Here is a 15542-nt window from a genome sequence, read left to right on the forward strand (position 1 = left end):
TCTATGCTGACCTCCTTGACCCGTTTTGATTCATCATACCTTTGTTTCATTCTATGTTGCTGTCTCGTGGCAGAGTGGTTAACGTGAGGTATTGAAGGCAGGGCACAGGGTATACTCTGACCGAAAAAGGGATAAAGTCTATCTACTGTATAAGTGAAATGGTGTAGTTAGGTATCAGCTCCAGGATTATTTAAGTTTACAGCAGAAGTATGATGGCTGCTTGGGTTTGCCTTTTGTGCATTTTTCTTCTTGAGTCACTTTTGAGTTTTTGTCTTGTTTTCTGAATTTAGCTAATAAAATCTTTAAAACATACAAAGGAACTGTATTTTTATTATCAGGAGGAGAGGTTTCTTTGGTTTCCTATTGTCTCACCTTATATACGCTCTCTCTCTCTTTATATATAGTGGGGAACAGCCCTGACACAGACAGGCAGACGCCGATGTTTTATCACCCAGCACACGTTTATTTATAACTATTTACAGTGAATACACACACAACCCAGTACCCCGTACCAATCACCCCTCAAGTCCAGGCTTTTTCCTCAATGCCTTGCTTCTTCTGACCGCCTCCACTCCTCTCCTCCAGGCTTCATCCTCTTCCACCCGGCTCTAGCTCTCGAATGGAGGGAGGCGGTCCCTTTTAAACCCACCCGGACGTGCTCCAGGTACCTCCCAATGATCTTCTGCCGGCACTCTCTGGTGTGGCAGAAGTGCCGGCTGTGCACCCAGAAGCACTCCGGGTGTCCCTGGTCTTCTCCCCCCCAGCACATCTGGATGTGGCGGAAGTGCTGAGGGCCAGGGCTCCTCAGGCATCCGGGTGCCCCCTGGCGGTGACCACGGGCCCCTATAGAGTTGAGCTTTCATGCTCTGTTCCCATGGTCCCCATACCAACCAGGGTGGCTGCCCTCTCATGGTCCGGAGGAGGCACAATCCCTCCTTCGGTCCTTCCATGCGTCCCGGCTGGGTACCACCCCCAGCCACTTGCCGCAATATATATATATATATTCATAGCATTTGAGCCCAAATAAGGGCGAAACACGTGTCGCATACACTTTGCATTATTTGACAGTAAACTAATATATATACGCGAGACAAGGCAGTGAGACAACATTTAAAACAAGTTCACGGATATCCAACCTAGCAGTTGTTGTAATGCTTTTGACATACACACTTCATGTGCTCCGAGCTCTTAAAACAACAACAAGCAACAAGCAGAACGCGCAGCTCACCAGGAGCAGCCACAGTAAGCCAGCAGAAGATCCGACTGCTTCTCCTTAGCGTGCGTTTAGGCCCCACCCCCGTCACAACGCGAGCGGTAGAGACACAAAGTGGCAAAAGGACAGGTTCTGTACAGGCTTTTAAATGATCGATGCTCAGAGCGACAAACAGAACATGCAACTCCCCAGCAGCAGCAGCAACACAACATGATCCGACGGCATCTCCTTACTGTGCGTTCAGCCGCCCCACCTTCACAACGCGAGCAGCGTTATATGTCCTGCGAGAAAGAGATTTAACCACACCCAAAGCCGTAAATAAAGGACAAGTATTGTTTTTACAAAAGTTTTAAAGGAAAAGTGAAAATAATGCATATGTAACAATTCCCATGTAAATAACAATCTTTTTAAATTGTATATCCGGTAAAACAAACCCGGGGGTGGGCGAGCGAAGCGAGCTTGGGGCAGAGCCCCCTAGTATATATATATATATATATATATATATATATATATATATACTGTATATATATATATCTATATATATAAATTCTGCATCACTCAACGTAACATGTCAAGAGGAATGGCAGCAATTTCCTCTTTAGTCCTCCTTTTTAGCTTAGCAGTGGTTGCAGGACATGTGTGGGAGACTTGGCTTTTAAGTTGTCGCCCCAACTGTAGCGATGATGCATGTTGTCAAACGGAGCGGCGAGCGCTCCTCATGATGGCAGCTCGTACAGCCTCAATATTCTATATATATATAAAGTATATATTCTATATACTTGAACACCACCTGGGGACTTCTTTTTTAAGGCTGAACCTGTTTCTTTGAAATTATGCACCCATGTTGTAGTTGCATGAGCAGACACGATACAGTCATGATGGCCTAACTGGAAATGATGCAGAAATTCCCTTTACGCAGCAGTTACACTTTTACCATTCTTATAAAAGGCTTTTACAGCAAACGCTTGTTGCACACCACTCCACTGCTCCATTATAACTAATGGCAAGGGGTTCTAAACGAGGTCCCAAACAACTGCCGACGCCCCAGGGCTGACAACACCTAGTTTCAAAATTTCCTGTTTTCCTGTGCTGCCCTGATATATATATATATACTAGGGGACTCTGTCCCCTGCTCACATCGCACCCCCCCTTTCCCGGGAAAGCCAGCCTTAGGCATATCTGTTGAATTTACGAAAGCTTTAGGAAATTTCTTTAAACACTTTTTTTCTTTTGAGTCCCAACATGCTGAATCTTTTAAATGAGGTCCGTGAGACATGTGTTTAATGACTTTGTACCATAATTCAGGATAGGTTTCTCTGTTTGTAATTTCAGCACACACAAACCGATCAACATCATCAGCAGTTAATAATTTATTTTGCAAATTAACCAATAAATACATGTAAGGCAAACCCCGTTTTTGAAATTCGATTGTGTAAATGTATGCTCTGATTTGATCAAACACCGTTTCGAGTTCTCTCAATAAAATTAAGACTTTCTGATAAAACAATCTACTTACAAAAGTCAGAATATCCAGAGCCGAAGTAGTCAATGGAATTGTTCTCAAGAATTGATGAATTTCTGGCCACTGTGGATTGCAAGTTATTGTAATAAATAAATCTGGCCAACCGATAGTTCGGAATATTGCCATTGCATCATGATATAACTTTTACAATGCTCTTGGACTACCTTGATATGATGATGGTAATATTACTGCTTTACCTACTTTGAATTTGTCAGAACTATTGATATTTGAATTTTGAACGTGATCAATGAGACCTTGCATATGTTCCGTTCTAAGTTTTGCTTGATTTGATTTAATAAAGAAGAGATGATTAGCTTCAATTTTTAGATACGCATTAATAATGTAATGTTGTGATAGACATTGAGGTGACAGAAGTGGGTTAAATACATTGGGACATATCTTTAATTTTGACCCGAAATATTGTGTGGGTGTTATTCGTTTTTTCGATTTCGTGTCTTTCATATTATACATCCATCCTGTTTCGCCATCAGGGAAAAGCAAAGGAAAGAGTAAAGGATCTGAATGTGGTGAATTATTAGACAGATTTCATGCTATGCTTTTGGATAAAGATGAATATCAGCTCTGTCTTTAATATCTCCGTCTTTCGGAACTATTATTGCTGACAATTCGTCACATATTGGTTTATAAAAATGCGACCGTGGTCTTTCGGAGTCATAAAGAAATCCAAGAAAACTTCTTTGTCCATATTTTGCAGATAAATTTTGTGTAAAGTGTGAATTTTTGGATTTATGGATTTGTATCCATTATTGGCTGTAGAATTTCTAATACATCCAATCGTTTTTCTCTTTTGATTCTATATTGTAGCGCTTCTCTGTGATCATAAATATAGACCTGACCGAATTTTGGTTTCTTCGAAATTAAACTTGTAGTAGCTTTAATAGTTCTGGGACCATAGATTCTCATAGCGTATGGTCCAGAATTGTGTAAATCTACGTTTTGAGCAGTGAATGATGCATGGTTGAATATGGTTGAGAGGAGTGCAGGACTTGAAAAGATTTCCTAGCAAACTAATGAGTGTTGAGAGCGCAGGAACTGTGTCTGACAAAAGCATTCACATGAATGAAAGGTGATTGGACCATGTGCGTGGTTGAATATGTTTGAGAGGACTGCAGGACTTGAAAGAATCTCCTAACAAAAGTCTCATCACGCGGGAGTGCAGGACTTGAAAAGATCTCCTAGCAAATTAATGAGTTTTGAGTATGATAAATATATAAATATAAATATACATATGTATATGTATATGTTGTGGAAGTTCAGCCCGGACACAGACAGGCAGACACCGATAGTTCAAACATACACGTATTTACACTAATTACAGTGTTTATAAAGTCCCGCACAGCAAACAGTGCCCCTGCACCAAACACCCTTAAGTCCAGGCCTCGCAACAGTCCTTCCTTTCACCACCTCTGCTCCAGCACTCCGGGTGTCTCTGGTAATCCTTTTGGTAGCACTTCTGGGTGTGGCAGAAGTGCTGACGTCCAAGGCTCCTCAATCCCCCAGGCTCTCCTTGGGGGTGGCCACGGGCCCTTACAGGGTTGAGCTTCCATGCTCAGTTCCCGTGGCCCCCATACAAACCAGGGCAGCTGCCCTCTCGTGGTCCGGGGTTGGCATAGTCCCTCTCCCGGTCCTTCCAGGCGTTACCTGTTTTTTTTTCCTTATCTAACTATAGACTGTAATTGATCATAGGTCACACTCATGTACCCAGCAACACACGCTGCACCAATTTGCACTTTAAACACCATAAAAATATTTCTTTAATAGTAAATCAGGCAATTCACTCAGGAAAAAAACATTAAGAAAACTGACTCAAACAGGACTTCAGCTAAGAATCACACATAAAATGTGATTATAAGTATTGGGCCACTTAGTTAAATTTCACATTCACAGCCTCCTTTCCTGAAACTGGTATCAGTGAATCTCCTGATAGAAATGTTGCAAAATGAGCCCTCTCTAAACATGTCTAAGATTTAGTACTTGAGATGTGGTAACCTGTATAATAAGAAGCTGGTTATGGCCTATTTTTAATACTTGACCTTAACCATAATTATATATTACTTACAATTTCTTTCATTTTTTAATTTAAACTATATTTAACTTGTAGATTGTGTATTTTTAAAATATTGAAGATACCTGTTTGGCTAGAGCCACACTGGGGGCTTCCAGCAATAAGAAGGAAATGGGTCCAATGATGAAATAGTTCACTAAGGGGAATCCCTACAAAGAAATAACTCGAGCTGGTGCCATGGGTTTACAAATTCTTCATCCTGATGCTATCATAATGGGATAATTGTAGTTCTGATATACTGTAACCTTATCAGGACAGATAACATAGTTTCAGTTCTGGCTACCTGATTCTTGAAACTAATGTTGTACAACAAAATAAGGCACGCTTGTTCTACAGTTAAGTAGATTTCCAACTTTTTAGCGAGGCCTAGGTAGAGGTGAGCATTTTTTGTCTTCCTGTCCTGTATGTTAGTTTAATACTTAATGTTTTTTTTGGTCACATTCCAGTGTTAAAAAGGCAGGTCTTCTAACTTCTTTTGACTTGAATAGCAGTAGCAGCACCCTCTGTTTATCTCCTGGAAAAACTGCTTTGAATCTATTCCTGTCCACAAGACAGCTAGTATGCAGTCTCAAAGACATGCACAGAGGTTTGACAGCAAACCTGTCAATGAGATTCTTCTTCTGTATGTGTGTAATTGGAAAGGGAGTGTGTACGTACGTACGTGTGTGTTTGTACGTACGTGTGTGTGTGAGTAAGTACGTACATGTGTGTGTGTGTACGTACGTACGTACGTGTGTGTGTGTGTGTACGTACGTACGTACGTGTGTGTGTACGTACGTGTGCATGTGCATGTGTACGTATGTGCGTGTGTATGTGTGTACGTACGTACGTGTGGGTGTGTGTGTACGTACGTACGTGTGTGTGTGTACGTGTGTACGTACGTGTGTGTGTACGTGTGTGTGTACGTGTGTATATGTGTGTGTGCGTACGTGTGTGTGTGTACGTACGTGTGTTTGTACGTACGAGTGTGTGTGTACGTGTGTACATATGTGTGTGTGTACGTGTGTATATGTGTGTGTGCGTACGTGTGTGTGTACGTACGTGTGTTTGTACGTACGTGTGTGTGTGTACGTACGTACGTACGTACGTGTGTGTGTACGTACGTGTGTGTGTGTGTACGTACGTACGTGTGTGTGTGTGTACGTACGTGTGTGTGTGTACGTATGTACGAACGTGTGTATGTGTACGTACGTACGCCTGTGTGTACGTGTGTGTACGTACGTGTGTGTGTAAGTACATATGTACGTGTGTGTGTACGAACGTACGTACGTACGTGTGTGTGTATGTGTACGTGTGTGTGTGTTTACGTGTGTATATGTGTGTGTACGTACGTGTGTGTGTACGTGTGTATGTGTACGTAAGTGTGTGTGTGTACGTACGTATGCATGTGTGTGTGTGAACGTACGTACGCCTGTGAGTACGTGTGTGTGTGTGTGTGTACGTACGAACGTACGTGTGTGTGTGTGTTCGTACGTAAGTGTGTGTGTGTACGTACGTACGTGTGCATGGGATTGTGTACGTATGTGTGTGTGTATGTATGTACGTACGTACGTGTGGGTGTGTGTGTACGTACGTAAGTACGTACGTGTGTGTGTGTACGTGTGTACGTACGTGTGTGTGTACGTGTGTGTGTACGTGTGTATATGTGTGTGTGCGTACGTGTGTGTGTGTACGTACGTGTGTTTGTACGTACGTGTGTGTGTGAACGTACGTACGTACGTGTGTGTGTACGTACGTGTCTGTGTGTGTACGTACGTGTGTGTACGTATGTACGTACGTGTGTGTGTGTGTACGTACGTATGTGTGTGTACGTACGTACGTACGTGTGTGTGTGTACGTACGTACGCCTGTGTGTACGTGTGTGTACGTACGTGTGTGTGTACGTACGTACGTACGTGTGTGTGTATGTGTACGTGTGTGTGTGTGTACGTGTGTATATGTGTGTGTACGTACGTGTGTGTGTACGTGTGTATGTGTACGTAAGTGTGTGTGTACGTACGTATGTACGTGTGTGTGCGTACGTACGTATGCCTGTGTGTACGTGTGTGTACGTACGTGTGTGTGTAAGTACGTACGAACGTGTGTGTGTACGTACGTACGTACGTGTGTGTGTATGTGTACGTGTGTGTGTGTGTACGTGTGTATATGTGTGTGTACGTACGTGTGTGTGTACGTGTGTATGTGTACGTAAGTGTGTGTGTGTACGTACGTATGTACGTGTGTGTGTGAACGTACGTACGTGTGTGTGTGTGTACGTACGTGTGTGTGTGTGTACGTACGTGTGTGTGTGTGTACGTACGTACATGTGCGTGTGTACGTACGTGTGCGTGTGTACGTATGTCTGTGTGTATGTGTGTACGTACGTACGTGTGGGTGTGTGTGTACGAACATACGTACGTACGTGTGTGTGTGTACGTGTGTACGTACGTGTGTGTGTACGTGTGTGTGTACGTGTGTAAATGTGTGTGTACTTGTACGTGTGTGTGTACGTGTACGTGTGGATGTACGTACGTGTGTTTGTGTACGTACGTACGTGCGTGTGTACGTACGTGTGTGTGTGCGTGTGTATGTATATGTACGTGTGTGTACGTACGTGGGTGTGTACGTACGTACGTGTGTGTGTTTACGTACGTACGTACGTGTGTGTGTGTATGTGTGTACGTACGTACGTGTGTATGTGGACGTACGTGCGTACGTGTGTGTGTGTGTACGTACGTACGTACGTACATGTGTGTGTGTGTACGTGTACGTGTGTATGTACATGTGTATATGTGTGTGTGTGTACGTGTGTGTGTGTTTACGTACGTACGTGTGTGTGTGTACGTACGTGTGTGTGTGTGTACGTACGTGTGTGTACGTACGTACGTACGTGTGTGTACGTACGTATGTGTGTGTGTACGTACGTACGTGTGTGTGTACGTACGTACATACGTACGTGTGTGTACGTGTGTGTACGTACGTGTGTGGGTGTGTACGTACGTGTGTGTGTGTACGTACGTACGTGTGTGTGTACGTGTGTACATACGTGTGTGTGTACGTGTGTATATGTGTGTGTACGTATGTGTGTCTGTGCGTGTGTACGTATGTGTGTGTATGTGTGTACGTACATACGTGTGTGTACGTACGTACGTACGTGTGTGTGTGTACGTACATGCGTACGTGTGTGTGTGTATGTACATACGTGTGTGCGTTTACGTACGTTTGTGTGTGTACGTACGTACGTACGTGTGTGTGTACGTATGTGTGTGTGTACGTACGTACGTACGTGTGTGTGTACGTACGTGTGTGTGTGTGTACGTACGTACGTGTGTGTGTGTACGTACGTGTGTGTTTGTGTACGTACGTACGTGTGTGTGTGTGTACGTACGTGTGTGTGTACATACGGGCGTACGTGTGTGTATGTGTACGTACATGTGTGTGTACGTACGTACGTGTGTGTGTGTGTATGTACGTACGTGTGTGTGTACATACGTGTGTGTGTGTATGTGTGTATATGTGCGTGTACGCACGTGTGTGTGTGTACGTACGTGTGTGTGTACGTACGTACATACGTACGTGTGTGTGTACGTGTGTGTAAGTACGTACGTACGTGTGTGTGTGTACGTAAGTGCATGTGTGTGTACATACGTGTGTGTACGTACGTACGTACTTACGTGTGTGTGTACGTGTGTGTACGTACGTGTGTGTGTACGTGCGTGTGTGTGTACATACGTGTGTGTGTACGTACGTGTGTGTACGTACGTACGTACGTGTGTGTGTGTGTACGTGAGTATATGTGTGTGTACGTACGTGTGTGTGTACGTACGTGTGTGTACGTACGTATGTACGTACGTGTGTGTGTACGTGTGTGTACGTACGTATGTGTGTGTGTACGTACGTGTGTGTACGTACGTACGTACGTACGTGTGTGTGTGTACGTACGTGTGTGTGTACGTACGTACATACGCGTGTGTGTATGTGTTCGTATGTGTGTGTGTGCGTGTGTATATGTGTGTGTACGTATGTGTGTGTGTACGTGTGTATGTGTACGTGTGTGTGTGTGTGTACGTACGTTTGTGTGTGTGTACGTACGTGTGTGTGTACGTACGTGTGTGTGTACGTACGTCCGTACGTGTGTGTGTGTGTACGTACGTACGTGTGTGTGTGTACGTACGTACGTACTTGTGTGTGTGTGTGTATGTACGTACGTGTGTGTGTGTACTTTTGTGTGTGTGTGTGTGTACATAAGTACGTACGTACGTTTGTGTGTATGTACATACGTACGTGGGTGTGTGGGTACGTACGTACGTGTGTGTGTACGTGTGTGTACATACGTGTGTGTGTACGTACGTGTGTGTGTACATACGTGTGTGTGTACGTACGTGTGTGTACGTACGTACGTACGTTTGTGTGTGTGTACGGGAGTATATGTGTGTGTACGTACGTATGTACGTACGTGTGTGTGTACGTGTGTGTACGTACGTATGTGTGTGTGTACGTACGTGTGTGTACGTACGTACGTACGTACGTGTGTGTGTGTACGTACGTGTGTGTGTACGTACGTACATACGCGTGTGTGTATGTGTTCGTATGTGTGTGTGTGTACGTGTGTATATGTGTGTGTACGTACGTGTGTGTGTATACGTGTGTATGTGTACGTGTGTGTGTGTGTACGTACGTTTGTGTGTGTGTACGTACGTGTGTGTGTACGTACGTACGTACGTGTGTGTGTGTGTGTGTACGTACGTACGTGTGTGTGTGTACGTACGTATGTACTTGTGTGTGTGTGTGTATGTACGTACGTGTGTGTGTGTACTTTTGTGTGTGTGTGTGTACATAAGTACGTACGTACGTTTGTGTGTATGTACATACGTACGTGGGTGTGTGGGTACGTACGTACGTGTGTGTGTACGTACGTACATACGTACGTGTGTGTGTACGTGTGTGTACGTACGTGTGTGTGTTAGTGTGTATGTGTACGTACGTGTGTGTGTGTACGTACGTACGTACGTGTGTGTGTGTGTGTGTATGTACGTGTGTGTGTGTGTACGTACGTATGTGTGTGTGTGTACGTACGTACGTACGTGTGTGTGTACGTGTGTATGTGCGTGTGTATGTACGTGTGTCTGTGTACGTACGTGTGTGTGTACGTACGTATGTCCGTGTGTGTGTGTGTACGTACGTACGTGTGTGTGTACGTACGTACATACGTACGTGTGTGTGTACGTGTGTGTACGTACGTGTGTATATGTGTGTGTACGTACGTGTTTGTGTACGTGTGTATGTGTACGTACGTGTGTGTGTACGTGAGTGTGTGTATGTACATGTGTGTGTGTGTACGTACGTGTATGTGTGTACGTACGTACGTACGTGTGTGTGTGTGTACGTACGTGTGTGTGTGTACGTACGTACGTACGTGTGTGTGTGTACGTCGTGTGTGTGTGTACGTACGTACGTATGTGTGTTTGTGTGTACTTACGTGTGTGTGTGTGTACGTACATACGTGTGTGTGTGTACGTACGTACATACGTGTGTGTGTGTACGTACGTACGTACTTGTGTGTGTGTGTGTATGTACGTACGTGTGTGTGTGTACTTTTGTGTGTGTGTGTACGTAAGTACGTATTTACATGTGTGTATGTACGTATGTGTGTGTGTACATACGTACATACGTACGTGTGTGTGTACATGTGTGTACGTACGTGTGTGTACGTACGTACGTACGTGTGTGTGTACGTGTGTGTACGTACGTGTGAGTGTACGTACGTACGTGTGTGTGTACGTACGTGTGTGTGTGTGTACGTACGTACGTGTGTGTGTACGTACATACATACGTACATGTGAGTGTACGTGTGTGTGTGTACGTACATGCGTACGTGTGTGTGTGTGTACGTACGTGTGTGTACGTACGTATGTACGTGTGTATATGTGTGTGTACGTACGTGTGTGTGTGTACGTACGTACTTACGTACGTGTGTGTGTACGTACGTGTGTGTGTACGTACGTACGAACGTACGTGTGTGTGTACATACGTGTGTGTGTATGTGTTCGTGTGTGTGTGTGTACGTGTGTATATGTGTGTGTACGAACGTGTGTGTGTACGTGTGTATGTGTACGTAGGTGTGTGTGTACGTGTGTGGGTGTACGTACGTGTTTGTGTGTACGTACGTACGTACGTGTGTGTGTGTACGTTCGTGTGTGTGTGTGTACGTACGTACGTGTTTGTGTGTACGTACGTACGTACGTGTGTGTGTGTATGTACATACGTGTGTGTGTACGTACGTGTGTTTGTGTGTACGTAGGTACGTGTGTGTGTACGTACGTACGTGTGTGTGTACGTGTGTGTATGTATGTGTGTGTACGTACGTTTGTACGTGTTTGTGTGTACGTGTGTATATAAGTGTACGAACATGTTTGTGTACGTGTGTATGTGTACTTACGTGTGTGTGTACGTGAGTGTGTGAACGTACGTGTGTGTGTGTACGTAAGTGTATGTGTGTACGTACATACGTACGTGTGTGTGTGTGTACGTACGTGTGTGTGTGTACGTACGTACGTGTGTGTGTGTGTACGTACGTGTGTGTGTGTACGTACGTACGTGTTAGTGCACGTACGTGTGTGTGTATACGTACATGCGTACGTGTGTGTGTGTATGTACATACGTGTGTGCGTTTACGTATATTTGTGTGTGTACGTACGTACGTACGTGTGTGTGTACGTATGTGTGTGTGTACGTACGTACGTCCGTACGTGTGTGTGTGTGTGTACGTATGTACGTGTGTGTGTGTACGTACGTGTGTGTTTGTGTACGTACGTACGTGTGTGTGTGTGTGTACGTACGTGTGTGTGTACGAACGTGCGTACGTGTGTGTATGTGTACGTACATGTGTGTGTATGTACGTACGTACGTGTGTGTGTGTATGTACGTACGTGTGTGTGTACGTACGTATGTGTGTATATGTGCGTGTACGCACGTGTGTGTGTGTACGTACGTGTGTGTGTACGTACGTACGTACGCGTGTGTGTATGTGTTCGTATGTGTGTGTGTATGTGTGTATATGTGTGTGTACGTACGTGTGTGTGTACGTGTGTATGTGTACGTGTGTGTGTGTACGTACGTTTGTGTGTGTGTACGTACGTGTGTGTGTACGTACGTACGTACGTGTGTGTGTGTGTACGTACGTACGTATGTGTGTGTGTGTGTGTGTGTACGTACGTGTGTGTGTGTACGTACGTGCGTGTGTTTGTACGTACGTGTGTGTGTACATGTGTCTACGTACGTGTGTGTGTACGTACGTACGTACGTGTGTGTGTGTACGTACGTGTGGGTGTGTACGTACGTGTGTGTGTACGTACATGTGTGTACGTACGTACGTACGTGTGTGTGTACGTACGTACGTACGTGTGTGTGTGTGTACGTACGTACGTGTGTGTGTACGTGTGTATATGTGTGTGTACATACGTGTGTGTGTACGTACGTGTGTGTACGTACGTACGTACGTACGTGTGTGTGTACGTGTGTGTACGTACGTGTGTGTGTGTGTACGTACGTGTGTGTACGTACGTACGTGTGAGTGTGTGTGTACGTACGTACGTGTGTGTGTACGTACGTACGTACGTGTGTGTGTATGTGTTCGTGTGTGTGTGTGAACGTGTGTATATGCGTGTGTACGTACGTGTGTGTGTACGTGTGTGTGTGTGTACGTACGTGTGTGTGTATGTACGTGTGTGTGTGTACATACGTACGTACGTGTGTGTGTGTGTATATGTGTGTGTACGTACGTGTGTGTGTGTACGTACGTGTGTGTGTACGTGTGTGTACGTACGTGTGTGTGTATGTACATACGTGTGTGCGTTTACGTACGTGTGTGTGTGTACGTACATACGTGTGTGTGTACGTACATACGTACGTGTGTGTGTACGTGTGTATATGTGTGTGTACGTACGTGTGTGTGTGCGTGTACGTACGTACGTACGTGTGTGTGTGTACGTACGTGTGTGTGTGTGTACGTACGTGTGTGTACGTACGTACGTACGTGTGTGTTTGTGTACGTACGTGTGTGTACGTACGTACGTACGTGTGTGTGTGTGTACGTACGTACGTGTGTGTGTACGTACGTGTGTTTGTGTACGTACGTACGTACGTGTGTGTGTGTACGTACATACGTTTGTGTGTACGTACGTACGTACATGTGTGTGTACGTGTGTGCACGTACGTGTGTGTGTGTACGTACGTACGTGTGTGTGTGTGTACGTACGTGTGTGTGTGTACGTACGTACATACGTACGTGTGTGTGTACGTACATGTGTGTGTGTAGGTACGTGCGTACGTGTGTGTATGTGTACGTACATGTGTGTGTACGTACGTACTTACGTGTGTGTGTGTGTGTACGTACGTACGTGTGTGTGTACGTGTGTATATGTGTGTGTACGTATGTGTGTGTGTGTACGTACGTGCGTGTGTGTGTACGTACGTTTGTGTACGTACGTACGTGTGTGTGTACGTGTGTGTGTACGTACGTACGTTTGTGTGTATACGTACGTGTGTGTGTACGTACGTGTGTGTGTACGTACGTGTGTGTACGTACGTACGTACGTACGTGTGTGTGTACGTACGTGTGTGTGTGTGTACGTACGTTCGTGTGTGTGTACGTGTGTATATGTGTGTGTACGTACGTGTGTACGTACGTGTGTGTGTGTGTACGTACGTACGTACGTGTGTGTGTGTATGTACGTGTGTGTGTGTGTGTACGTACGTACGTGTGTGTGTGTACGTACGTGTGTGTTTGTGTACGTACGTACGTGTGTGTGTGTGTACGTACGTGTGTGTGTACGTGCGTACGTGTGTGTATGTGTACGTACATGTGTGTGTACGTACGTACGTACGTGTGTGTGTGTGTATGTACGTACGTGTGTGTGTACGTACGTGTGTGTGTATGTGTGTATATGTGCGTGTACGCACGTGTGTGTGTGTACGTACGTGTGTGTGTACGTACGTACATACGTACGTGTGTGTGTACATGTGTGTGTAAGTACGTACGTACGTGTGTGTGTGTATACGTACGTGTGTGTGTACGTACGTACGTACGTTTGTGTATGTGTACGTACGTATGTGTGTGTGTACATGTGTATATGTGTGTGTACGTACGTGTGTGTGTGTACGTACGTGCATGTGTGTGTACATACGTGTGTGTACGTACGTACGTACTTACGTGTGTGTGTACGTGTGTGTACGTACGTGTGTGTGTACGTGCGTGTGTGTGTACATACGTGTGTGTGTACGTACGTGTGTGTGTGTTTACGTGAGTATATGTGTGTGTACGTACGTGTGTGTGTACGTACGTGTGTGTACGTACGTATGTACGTACGTGTGTGTGTACGTGTGTGTACGTACGTATGTGTGTGTGTACGTACGTGTGTGTGTACGTACGTACATACGCGTGTGTGTATGTGTTCGTATGTGTGTGTGTACGTGTGTATATGTGTGTGTACGTATCTGTGTGTGTACGTGTGTATGTGTACGTGTGTGTGTGTGTGTACGTACGTTTGTGTGTGTGTACGTACGTGTGTGTGTACGTACGTACGTACGTGTGTGTGTGTGTATGTACGTACGTGTGTGTGTGTACTTTTGTGTGTGTGTGTGTACATAAGTACGTACGTACGTTTGTGTATATGTACATACGTATGTGGGTGTGTGGGTACGTACGTACGTGTGTGTGTACGTGTGTGTACGTACGTGTGTGTGTACGTACGTGTGTGTGTACATACGTGTGTGTGTACGTACGTGTGTGTACGTACGTACGTACGTGTGTGTGTGTACGTGAGTATATGTGTGTGTACGTACGTGTGTGTGTACGTACGTGTGTGTACGTACGTGTGTGTGTACATGTGTGTACGTACGTATGTGTGTGTGTACGTACGTGTGTGTGTACGTACGTACATACGCGTGTGTGTATGTGTTCGTATGTGTGTGTGCACGTGTGTATATGTGTGTGTACGTACGTGTGTGTGTACGTGTGTATGTGTACGTGTGTGTGTGTGTACGTACGTTTGTGTGTGTGTACGTACGTGTGTGTGTACGTACGTACGTACGTGTGTGTGTGTGTACGTACGTACGTGTGTGTGTGTACGTACGTATGTACTTGTGTGTGTGTACGTATGTGTTTGTGTACGTGTGTATGTGGACGTACGTGTGTGTGTACGTGAGTGTGTGTATGTACATGTGTGTGTGTGTACGTACGTGTATGTGTGTACGTACGTACGTACGTGTGTGTGTGTGTACGTACGTGTGTGTGTGTACGTACGTACGTGTGTGTGTGTACGTACGTTTGTGTGTGTACGTACGTACGTACGTGTGTGTGTGTGTACGTCGTGTGTGTGTGTACGTACGTACGTATGTGTGTTTGTGTGTACTTACGTGTGTGTGTGTGTACGTACATACGTGTGTGTGTGTACGTACGTACATACGTGTGTGTGTGTACGTACGTACGTACTTGTGTGTGTGTGTGTATGTACGTACGTGTGTCTGTGTACTTTTGTGTGTGTGTGTACGTAAGTACGTATTTACGTGTGTGTATGTACGTGTGTGTGTGTACGTACGTATGTACGTGTGTGTGTACGTACGTACGTACGTGTGTGTGTGGGTACGTACGTATGTGTGTGTGTACATACGTACATACGTACGTGTGTGTGTACATGTGTGTACGTACGTGTGTGTGTATGTACGTACGTACGTGTGTGTGT

The sequence above is a fragment of the Erpetoichthys calabaricus genome, chromosome 9 (assembly GCF_900747795.2).
Source record: "Erpetoichthys calabaricus chromosome 9, fErpCal1.3, whole genome shotgun sequence".
Taxonomy (NCBI): domain Eukaryota; kingdom Metazoa; phylum Chordata; class Cladistia; order Polypteriformes; family Polypteridae; genus Erpetoichthys; species Erpetoichthys calabaricus.